This window comes from Euphorbia lathyris, chromosome 4, assembly GCF_963576675.1.
Source record: "Euphorbia lathyris chromosome 4, ddEupLath1.1, whole genome shotgun sequence".
Taxonomy (NCBI): Eukaryota; Viridiplantae; Streptophyta; class Magnoliopsida; order Malpighiales; family Euphorbiaceae; genus Euphorbia; species Euphorbia lathyris.
Window position 1 is genome coordinate 64,374,607 of NC_088913.1, and position 12,885 is coordinate 64,387,491.

Genomic DNA, 12,885 nt, shown 5'->3' on the forward strand with positions numbered 1-12,885 from the left:
AAAGTGTCTTTCTCTCCACGCCTAGCGAACAGGGGAGTCCATGTTGTTGCATGACATGCTCTGTCCAATGCTAGCGAGTTTGTGTCTTTTTCTGCCCCGGTTTGGTTGCAGGAGACTATTGTTGCTGATTCGGTTTAAGGAATGAATATCATCTTTGTTTCAAAAAAAAATGAGAAAGAAACTTAGAATGGTAATCATAATATCAAACACGATTTATAATTGAAATAAATTTTATTATAAGTATAATATTTCAATACCTCCTTAATTATTTTCTTCAATGTGTCTTCAACTTCAATAAATAACTATTGTGTGAAACTTTATATCTATTCATACCAAAATGCATAAAAAAAAATCAATTCACAAAAGTTGGATAAACCCAAATTTTAAAAAAAAATCAGTAGAGTTCACCAGGTTTTGAATTTGGAAAATTGATCTATCTCCAATTAAACCTAACAATCAAGTTCATATAAAGTTGAAATCCAAATTTTAGTTAGAGTTAGCAATCCAAACGATTACACCTAGTAACTTATACTAAAAAAGAATGAAAATATACAAAAAAAAAAAAAAAAAAATTTAATCATTTTGAAAAAAAAACAAATAAAAAACATAAGGTAGCGAGAGGTGTGGAATAACACAACTGAGAACAAAATAACTACTACATATGAAAAAAAATCGAATAATTACCTTGGAAAACATAACGATTTCTTGTAATTTTTTATACCTTTGCTTTTCACGATTTCAGTTGTCCATGCCTCTTCTATTTCCATCAGATTTCTTCAATTGGAGATATCAAAATCTAAATTCTGACAATTCTTGAAGAAAATGTTATTAATACAGTTTATCAATGAAAGTCGCTCCTAAATAAAGATTAACCTCTTAATGAAGTCAGAACAAAATTATAAGACTATATTATTTGAAATAAGAACAAAATTATAAGGTTAAGAATAAAACTAATACATAATCAAAATTAAAGGTCGATGAGGACTTTGATTTTCGGTGGCCAATGAATATAATGATGGAATACTATCTATCATGCTTTATATATAGGTTTATTTGCGACTTTTGAATTTCCTTCGCTTTGTATTTTTTCATCTTCCCGTAACTATTACTTTATTTTATTAATTTAATTGATGACTATTAATTGACAATTAAAATGTGTTAATATAATACTAATTATATAGACATAATTAAAACTCGTTAGCTCATTTATTCTGTTTTTTTATCTTATTAACTCATTTATTCTATTTGCTTATACGGTGTCACCTAAGCCAAAAAGCCTCTAAAACACTTCTTGCAAATTCTCTCTGCTTCCACTATTATATATAGTATAGATATAGATTTGTATAAAATATCAATTTGAACTTTTAACTTTTTGCAAGATAATAAGGGTGTGTTTGGTTCAGCTGTCAACCAATATAGTTGTTATTGTTGATATTGATGTTAGCTGTTTGCGGTTGCACTAAGTTGTTTGTTGTTGCTATTAGCTGTTTGTTATTAACTGTTTAATTATTAGTATTTGGTAAAATTATATTGAATTGTTGTTGTTCGTATTTAAAATGTCTAATCAACAAATAAATCATAAAAAGGGTAAGGTGAAAAAATATCCCTAACATTTACAGTCATGACGTCTAAATTGGTGCAATTTTACTCCTAACGTTGGTAGCCAAAAGCAATTTTACGCATAACATTGGCAAGTTGGGTCAATTTCAGACATATTATAAAATATATATATTTTATTTCTTATTCTACACCAATTGCATATCAGTTATTTCTAAAAAAAGGTTTCATATATTTTGTGATTTAATAATAAAATTAAAAATTAATATTCATAAATTTAACGTAATATTTAAATTTTTTGTCCAACTTGTACAAAAGATTATATTTTTCAATTTGTTTTAAAAAACAAATTCACGTCTAATAATATGTTTGTGATCTGTTACTAGAGGTGATAAAATGACATACATGTGAAGTGTAGATGACAAGATTCATGACTTAAAAGACGTTTAATGAATTATTTCTCAAATTGACCCAATTTGTCAATGTTAGGAGTAAAATTGCTCTTGGCTGTCAAAGTTAGGAGGTATAATTGCATCATTTTAGACGTTAAGGGTAAAATTGCTTCTAGCTATAAACGATAGTGGTATTTTTGCACTTTATCTCATTATAAAATAAAAATATATTACACAAATTAATAAAAATAATCTATATAAAAAATACAAAAAATAAAAAATTTTATTGAACGCAACAAAACTTTATTTTTCTGGTAATTATGTTATAGAAATATAAATAATATTAAAAAAGATACATATTTTGTGGAAATAAAAAAGATAATTTTGTCAACAACAAATAACTTCAACAGCTATTCATAAAAAGCTCCAAATAGGAGCTTTTAGTGAAAAGCTCCAATAATATTGCAGTTTTCAGAGAAAATGTTAAACGTTGCGGTTATATAACCTAACCAAACGCTATATTTTCTGCGATTTGGAATGAAACGCTAAACGCTCTTCCGAAAAGTCGAAACAAACACCCCACAAGTCTGATGATGGTTAATGGTAACTGAAAGTTGATGTTGGCCGCCTCGGGAAGGCCCTCTGAATGGACTATTCCCACTCCATCCCTCAGTTGACACGTGGAAGCAACTCGAGTAGTGCGTCGATAGTCGAATGGGACCTCCAAACTCAATCCCTAGTGTTAATTTTTTTCGAGGTTAGAGATCCATTTTGCTGACTTTCTTTTGCATTGTTCCATCGACCATTAAAAATATTATTAAACTAATTTTGTTTCAATAAACTTATTAAACTTTTATCTTAATCAAGTATCTTTGGCAATTTCAAATAGAAAAAACACATAGAATATTACGTGATATGTACATTGGAAATGATTGACTCTTACGTGTGATATGATAACTATATGACAGAAAAAAGTTGTCCTTTTTATATACGTAATTCAACTTCTATAAATCGTCACGTTGCAGCTAAAAAATATATAATTTTATTATTTTTTGGGATGTCATGTTGTATATACGTGGCTCTACTGTTGGACGTAAAAGTAAAGTTATTTCCAACGTGATTGTCACGTTATTATTGATTTTGTTTATCTGGATTGGTTGGAATAATTTTATTGAAATGAAAAAAAAAATTCAATGACTTTATTGAAACAAAATAAAATTCAATAAAAAAATTTGAAGCTGATTCCAAATTTTAGTGATCATTGATGCAATTTATCCTATAGAGATCCTAGGTTTATGAATATTTAGTAGGGAAAAGTACAAAAATAAATCTTGTGTTTATATTTGTTTTCGATCGGCACCCTTGTGGTTTAAAAATTTACAAAATGGTACATTGGGGTTCATTCCATTAGCAAACACATACCAAATTGACTAACAGTGTTAAAAAGGACAAAAATCAAAAGAAAAAAAGTTAATTTTATCCTTTTATTTATTTATTTTATAAATTAACCCCCTTATTATCTAATTATCACAAACAAACCCCAAAATAAAAAATAAAAATCATTTATACCATCTTCTCTATCTTTCTTTAATTTCTTATTTTTCTTCTACTTTCTCTCTCTTCTCTTGCCAGCCACTAATTCTCTTGGTAAGCCTTTCTTTTAAGAAAATAAATACTGATTTTTTAGATCTTCCAATAACTGAAGATAAACCCAAATATTTAGCAAAAGATTGCACATCTCTCACCCCTAACAAACCCGCACACCTACTTTTCCTATCAACACTCACACCTCTATTAAAAGTGATATCAATTTTTTCAAAATTAATCTATTGCCCAGAAGCAGATTCATACACTTGCAGCAAATCCCGCACAATAAAGCACTCAGCAGAAGTAGCTCTAAAAAATTAATATGACTGAATCATCAACAAAAAAAAATAGATGGGAAATAGTGGGACCAGAATGACCAATCCGAATACCATGTAAAGCACCATTACTTCCGCACAAATTAAAAACAAATAAGGTGAAAGAGGATCCCTTGTCGAAGACCCCGACTTAGCTTAACAAAGCCTTTTGGCACCCCATTTATAAGGAAAGAAAAGGAAACTGAAGAAAGACACCTTTGAATCAAATCAATCCACCACCCTGGAAACAGGGTCGGTCCTGACAATTTATGGGCCATAGGCGGAATAATAAATAAAGGCCCTTTAATAAAAATATTTTACGTAAAAAAATTAAAATATATTTAAATACATGATAAACAAAAAAAATTATTTCATATATATACTAAATCTATTTGGTAAAAAATTAAATCAATTGACACATGTATATATCACGTATCAAAAATTGTGTCATTTTGCAAAAAAAAAAAAAACTAACAAGTTGATTAATTTTTCATTCAAAATGGGTTAAATGTCACACTTATGGAAATACTTTTTTTTACCTATAGAAATACTTGAATGAGAAAATATTACCAAATGGTATAACAAAATTTTGCATACCATAGAGACCAAATATGAGTTTAATTCTTAAATTAACTCTCAATTTATATTTAATAAAATCAATTTGACCTCTTTTAAGTTTAAAATATTAATTATTTAGACCTTTTAAAACCTAAACAATTTTTTAAGGCTTTTTACATAAATATCACAATTGATTACAAAATTACAATTAAATCATATAATCAAAATTACTTTTCAATATGTTATTATCTTTCATATATAAGAAATAAAATATAATTTTATACTCTAATTAGAAAAATTTAGATCCAAATTCATAAATTCTAAACCTTAGTAAATATATTCTAAATCCTTAATTTATAAGTTTTAAACTTTAAAATATATTAAAAATAATAATTTTATTAGTTTGACCTAATTTAAAATATTGTTTGATATAAATAAATTTTTAATTGACTTAATTGTAAATAAGTTTTTAAAAGTGGATTTTTATGTAAATTTCTTAATATTAATATTTGTGTTTATAAACTTTAAAATATATTAAAAATAATAATTTTATTAGTTTGACCTAATTTAAAGTATTATTTGATGTAAATAAATCTTTAATTGACATAATTGTAAATAATTTTTAAAAGTGGATTTTTATGTAAATTTCTTAATATTAATATTTGTCTTTAAATATATATTTATTTATTAAAAGCAAAATATTTGTATAAAAAAATCTGCATATTTATTTATTTAAAAGCAAAATATTTGTATAAAAAAATCTACTTACTAAGTGACTCGAACATGTGCCCTTTTCAATGATAGTTGCATTCTTCGCCATTGGGACACTTGCTGATCCTATTGTAAATTGCGTTTTAGATGTTATATATCCATATCTGTATAAGATAAACAAATTTTGGGCCCCCAAACAGCCATGGGCCCTAGGCCTGCGCACTCCTAGCCTAGGCCCAGGGCCGGCCCTGCCTGGAAAACCCATCACTGACATCATATCTTTTACGAAACACCACTCCACCCTATCATATGTCTTACTCATATCCAATTTCATTGCACAAACACCCTTCTTACTGTTAATTCTATGATTCATTGAATGAAATAATTCAAAAGAAGTTAAAGCATTATCCGTAATCAACCGATTCGGAACAAAAGCACTTTGAGAAGGATGAATAATGGAGTGCAAGAAATTTTTAAGCCTATTTGCCAAGGTTTTTGAAATAAGTTTATAAAAAAAATTGCAAACGCAAATAGGATGAAGATCCTTAAGAGTACTAGGATTTTTCACCTTCGGGATAAGGGTCACAAAAGTATGATTTAAATTAGATGGAAATGGAGCACCATTAAGCACATTCAGAACAAGTGCTACAATCTGGTCACCAACAATATCCCAATAAGATTTAAAAAATAAGCTAGACATACCATCAGGACCAGACACCTTAGACCCATCAGATTGTTTCAGAGCCACCAACATCTCATCAGCAACAAAAGGAGCTTGTAAAGAATCAATGTCTTCTGCTGAAAGATGTCTATCAACAACATCCAAAATAGAAACACTAGGGGAGGGATCAGAAGTAGAGAATAATCCTGAAAAATAGGAAACAACAATATTCTCAATCTCATCTTCCTTATCATGCCAAACACCATCACTATCTTGTAACCGTTTAACACAATTCACCCATCTCCTAGCACTCGCCTTTGAATAAATTTTTTTGTATCACGATCACCTTCCCGAAGCCAATTCACACGAGACCGTTGATGCCAGATGACCTTTTCTAACTCTTGTAAATGAATAATCTATTTTTCAATACAGGCTTAACATCAGACATATGACCATTCTCAACCTCAAGTAATTCCGTTGAAACATTTTTTAGTTTGATTCCAATATGACCAAAGCAATTTTTATTCCACTGTTTAAGATAACCCACATTGCTGCAGCTTCTCACAAACATTCAACTGATCACTTGATTCTGAGGCCCAAACTGACTGAATAACAGAACAGCAACCCAGATCCTTAACCCACATTTTTTTATATTAAGTCAACGGTAAACAAGCAAACTCTATTTAAATTATCCTAAATTTAATGGGAAGCGGTACATTATTCAAAATGAAGATTTAAAAATGTATTGAATCGATATTGATATATCTTCTTTGCTTCTTTTTTTCCCCAAATTGTATGGATTCATCTTCTAAAAAAAGATGTAATTTCATCTTCATAACATAAAACTGCCTTGTCCTTTTAGCAAGTTTTCTTTCGTCTTGTCTTTTTGGCACCTTTTTCTCATTGATTTTTCACTAATGGCTTCATGGAGCAATTTAGAACTGTCCTATGCGAATCTGAGCCTTGAATAGGAGGGCTGCGGTGGTGTTACTGTGGAGGACACATATTTAAATGTTGATCTTTTGGATTTTTGTTGGTGTTTAGTTGAAGATTTTTAACAGATAAGTCAGTGAATTTTTAGGCTATGCGTGATCTTTTGACTTCTCTATGGAGATCGAGTAAAAGAGTTTATATCATATCAATTAACTCAAACTTGTTCCTTTTCCAGTTTTTTCATGAGTTTGATATAAGGAGAGTTATGGAGAACGATCCTTGGAGTTTTGATAATAAAATCCTGATTACTCGGAGATTGTTTGTGAATATTGATGGTTGAAGTACCCTTATTTTCACAATATATCTGGGTACAAGCGTTTATTCTGCCTAGTGGATTCATTTCTAAAAAAGTAGTTATGGCTATTGAAAATCATATGGGGAAGTTTATTATCTTTGGCCCTAATAATTTCCAGGGGATTTGAAGAGAGTTTATACGCATTAGAGTATCATTGGATCGATTTCAAAAGACCAATGAGAATGGTTTTGGATCGATTTCAAATATGAGAGAATCAAACGTTTTGGTTTTATTTGTGGGTTGATTGATCATACTTTAAATAAATTCAGGTGGTCAATAGGTTATTTTAAGCAAGTTGAAAGGGCTAACGAGACAACATATAAGTTCAGAGAGCCAATCAAACTTTTTAGACAAGTTAGTGAGCTTTTGATGTGTTAAGATTTTTTTTAAAAGATGTATTAAACCTTAAATCTATAATGTGAAACTATACATGTGAGATGCATCATCATAATGGTATATATTGTAAAATGAGATGTATACATATAATCACATGGTATTTACATGTGGGTTGCATACTAGCTTGATTTATATACGAGTGTAAGGCCTTGTTTGATAATACCATTTATCACTTGCTCCCCTATAAATAAAAACGCATTCCTATAATTAAATGGGCATTTAAGAAAAATGATATATATGCAAGTGTATGTTCAGAATGTCTCTTAACCTCCACAATATCAATTAAGGTTTCGTATCAGTCTAAATAAATCAACAACTCTGTACTTAAATTTAAAATTCTAACTTTTTAGATTTCAATTATCAAACTAGACTAAGAATTTAGAAAAACTATCATATATACTAGAATCTATACAAAAGGGGTAAAAAATTATCCTGAATGCTCAACAAAGTTTCACCAGAACGTCGTGAACGATCGCCGGAATTTCTTCGAAGTTGTAGGAAGCGTGAACCGGGACTATCACGAGATAGCCAAAGTACAGGAGGGTTAAAAAAATACACTCCTTTGACTACTAAAACTGGTCAAAAGATCGGGGTCTAATATTTTTTCGGTGAAAAATACTCGTTTGGGTCATCACACTTTTCGGTTAGAAAAATATCAATAGTGGTCTCAAAATATTTGATCTGAAAAAAATTAATGGTATAATTTTCGTTTCAAGAAGTGGTCGGAATATGGAGTTATGAAGAAAATATGGTGAAATAAAAAAAAAATCAAAGTTGCAAAAACTTAAGGAAAACGTTGGTATTATCCATCTCCCTCAATAATAATATAAAATAACAATAATAATAATAAAATAGTTGGATGGATCCACTTAATAATAATTTTAATAATTTTATTTTATTATATTATAATTATAATATATACTATGATTTTATTTTACAGAACACCCTCTATAAAATTACGGATGTTACAATTCTACTCTCCTTAAAAGAAATTTCGGTCTCAAAAATCTTTATCAGACACCACCTCAAAAAGTAGAGAAGAATATGACATATTGATAACTTGCTGGATCCGCTTTGATATTCTTTGCCGGAGTTACCTGCAAAACAAAACCGGAGACATGATCTCCGGGAAAACTCTCCGACGATCAAGTCAGTTTTTGTAAAAATGAGTCTATAATTTAGCAATAGCTTTGTGGGAAAAAATATGAACGTACCTCTCCCCTTATTCTTAAGGCCTTTTATAGGTGTTTTTTGGGTAACCGCCGAGGGCGGTTACTCCTTAGTGGGCCACGTTCTGAGGGCGGTTACCCCTTTTTAGGCCATGTCCCTTTCGTGGCTTTCATGGCAACGAACGTGGTTCTGAGTGGGAGTCTTGACGCTCCGCTTAGGAATTCGGGGCGGTTTACTCGCTACGCCCGCTTCCTTCATTCGGGTCCCGTCCAATCTTAGCCCATAGGGCTTTAATATGGGCTGGGCTTGCGAAATGAATATAACCCGTTTTGGGCTTCGCGGGTTATCACATGCCTCCCCATTGGTCTAGCAAGAGCCCTTTTAGGGTCTTTTTATAGGGGACGCTTCGTCTTTGTCCGATTATTTCAAAGTTTTGAATTTGTGCATTTCCCCTCTTTCGTTTTCTCCGGCGTCGACCTTTTAATTTCGTTACTTGTTTTCCGGCGTTGACCTCTTAATCCCGTCACTTCACTGTGTTGTCTTTTTCATGTAAGTTTTTCTTTTCACATTTGTTCCTTGTTCGACTTTTTGCTTCTGTTTTCCTTTTATCGATCATGTCAGACCTCGACTTCGCGCCGTTTGACGACGATTATGTCCGCGAGGTCTCTAACGAGGTCGAAGAGATGGTTGAGGAAGCTTCAACCAGTTCTCCTGGGTGTAATTCTCATCCCGCCGACTTCCTTCATCTAGCGAATACAACCAACGAGGGTTTAGGTTTTGACCCCAAAAAGTTGATTCCGCCACCTGTCCCAACCCCTCGTTTGTTACCAAAGAAGGACAGGTCGGGAAGTCTGGTTTGTCCAGAGACAATCGATGATTTGCGGGAGCATTATCCCTAGCTCCGAGGTCTCGAGACTATCATTCCTGGGGAGGATAGGGGACCGGGCGATTACCCAAAGGGGTACTTCACTATTTTCGTGGCCCAGATTATCTGCGGCTTCACTTATCCGCTGGCGGATGAGATTGCTTCCGTCCTAGGCGGTTACGGAATTGCGCCCGGGCAATTGCATCCTAACGGCTGGGCCGATTTGACTCTGGACAAATTCTTGGCGGATTGTTTGGAGGTTCCCTTTTCGCCCAAAATCTTCTCCAAGCTCCACCATTTCACAAGCTCGGCGGGGTATTTCACTTTCATCCGCCAGAGCGGATACTATGGTTTTGACGAGAAGCTGAACAAGATCCGTGAGTGGGATCGATCTTACTTTTTTATCAAGTTTAATGAGGAAAACCTGAACTTCCTTCGTTGCTGGAGCCGACCCAACGTAAAGAGTTTGAACTTCGGGTATCCCAGCAAGGAAGAATCCGCCGTTATCAAGTTCCTGAAGAGCACTCCTCCTTTTGTATGGACATACGATCAGGCCTTTCATATGCTAAGGAGCCGAGTAGCGATTGCGTACCGCGAGGGGGATCGCGTTGTCTATATTTCTTATCGCGTTTTTGGGCAAGGTACTTTTTATTTCCAGGTTGATGGTTTCTTTTAACCCTTTGCAGGGGTGATCCTTTATCTCAAATCGCTGCAGATCGGGAGGCTAAAGCCCTGGCGAGAAGAAAGAAGCGGATGACGGAAACCGCTTCCATTGTAGGGGCGGATCCTTCTGGAGGGACGATTCCTTCTATTGGGGCGGCTTCCCCGGTTAGGGCTTCCGCTTCACAAGGTCCCGCTTCTGCCTCCGAGGATCTTCCTTTAACCAGGAAGCGGAAGATAAGTGCGGATACAGAGTCTTCTCGTTCTAAAAAGAAGAACACTTCTGTGTCCCTTACTGTTGGCGGCGCACCTGTATCCGCCTCGTCTAAAGGAAAGAGCAGTACCCCTATTCACGAGGTATCTTGATCTACTCCCTCTCGTATTGCTACTTTTTCCTCATGAGCTATCTGCCGTTCTCTTGATATTTTTCTTTATGCTTTTGCAGCCAATCCCCGATATTAGCGGATGGTGGACTAGGACTTTCGGCCTGGCCGTGAACTTCTCTTGCAAGGATATTGTATCTTCCATATGCAATGTCCTCGGGCGACTTCCCTTTGCCTCCCGTGTGCGCGAGCAAGTACCGCTCCCTACTGCTGTGGAAGGGATCGAGAAGCGTTCTGTAGAGGTATATTATTGCTTTGTCCTTCGCTTTCAAATATCTTGTGTTCATTGTAACCGCATATTTCTATTCGCCCATTTTTATTTGTGAGACGTGTTATATGCAGATTATCAATTTCGCTGAGGGCATTCTTCGAAGGGATGCAGAGCGAGCCAAGGAGTTGGAAAGTCTTGGTACGGAATTGGCGACTCAGAAGTCACTTTATGATGATGTCCAAGGGAAGGTGAAGGTCCTAGAGGGCACCTGTCAGAAGGCCGTGGGCGAGAAGGAGGAGGCCCTTAAATCCCTTCAGGCCAAGTCCGATGAACTGCAAAAAGCCCTCGACGACCTAGCTGCTTTCAAGGAGGCCCAAAAGAAGAGGGTTGAGGAGATTTTGGCTGAAGATGGTGCCCACATCTACTGGTATGGGGAGCGGATTCATGCGGCTTATGAGCACGGGCATCAGGGTCTAGTACTTAACCGCCCCAAAGTTCCCATCCCTGAAAAGGATTTAACTGGGGAGTGGGATAAGCTGGAAGCCGAGGATGCTGATATGGATGAGGTACTCTTCTTAGATTGGAAGAGTCTTCAGGATCCTCCGATTAGCTGCGAGATCCCTATTCAGCCCGCGGAAGGAGAGGCACCCCAAGCCGTTTCTCAACCTGTGCAAGAGGTACCTCTCACCGAAGAGGTTACTGAAGCGGTTACCGATTCAAGGGTTGAGGATTCGCTTGAAGTAGATCCTCCTACCGGAGGAGATGAGGGAGTCGCCGCAGTCCAGGAGGGCATTAGGGGCGAAGGAGAGGAAGCTGTAGCATAGCTTAACTTATATTTGGACTTTTGTATGTAAAAACCATGTAACAAACCGCTCTGATATATATATTTTCTTTCGGTTGTTGCTTTTCATATGTGTGTGATTGTCACTTTTTTGCCCTTTATATGTGCCCTTTGTCCTTTTGCCGACTCCATATTTGTGTTTCTTCATAGCTAGGGTGGCCAGACCCTTTTTGCAATTTTGAGTACTCGTTTATTCGCTTAATTTTATGCCTTAACTTATAATTCTTCTTTCGAAAATAATCATAAGTTTTGATCATAAGGTTTTGCGAGTGATGCGTAATCATGCATCCGCCTTTCTTTAATAGGCAACACATTTATGTGTTTTTTGAGTTTAACCCTAAGGGTTTTGCGAGTGATGCGTAATCATGCATCCGCCTTTCTTTAATAGGCAACACATTTATGTGTTTTTTGAGTTTAACCCTAAGGGTTTTGCGAGTGATGCGTAATCATGCATCCGCCTTTCTTTAATAGGCAACACATTTATGTGTTTTTTGAGTTTAACCCTAAGGGTTTTGCGAGTGATGCGTAATCATGCATCCGCCTTTCTTTAATAGGCAACACATTTATGTGTTTTTAAGAACAATCCGCTTTCGGGCGTAACATATTGAATAAATGTAATAATTGAATACCTTTATTGATAAAGAGAAAAGGTTTATTACATAGGTACATCAACTGTGTGGGATCAAAGCCTCATTAAAACCTTTTATCAGAAAACCCAATGGGAAAAACTCATAAAAGGAAAAAGAGTACTCGTCATTTCCTCGAACTACTCGGCCTTTTTATATAGGCGTAGATTCTCTAGATTCCAGGTGCGCGGGAGCTTCTTTCCGCTCATTTCTTCTATTTCAAAAGTGGCTGGTCCCAGCTTCTTGGATACTTTGTATGGTCCGATCCAGTTGACGCCCAGCTTGCCTTTGCCATCTCTGGATTGTATTTTATCCACTTTTTTCAAGACCAAGTCGTTCTCGTTGATTATTACTTTTCGCATTCTTCTGTCATGATATTTCTTGATTCTATTGCGGTATACTGCCATTCGCATGTAAGCTTTTTCTCTTCGTTCCTCCACAGAATCCAAAGCATCTCTAATGTTGATAGGATTTTGTGTGTCGCAATAATAAATTATCCGATCTGTGGGCGACTTGATTTCAACAGGTAGGACTGCTTCGGCTCCATAAACTAGCGAGAAAGGTGTTTCGCCTGTTGCTGCCTTTACAGAGGTTCTGTATGCCCACAACATATGGCCCTGTTTTTTTGACTCCTAGCCGCTTCTTGATGCCTTGAATCATGGCCC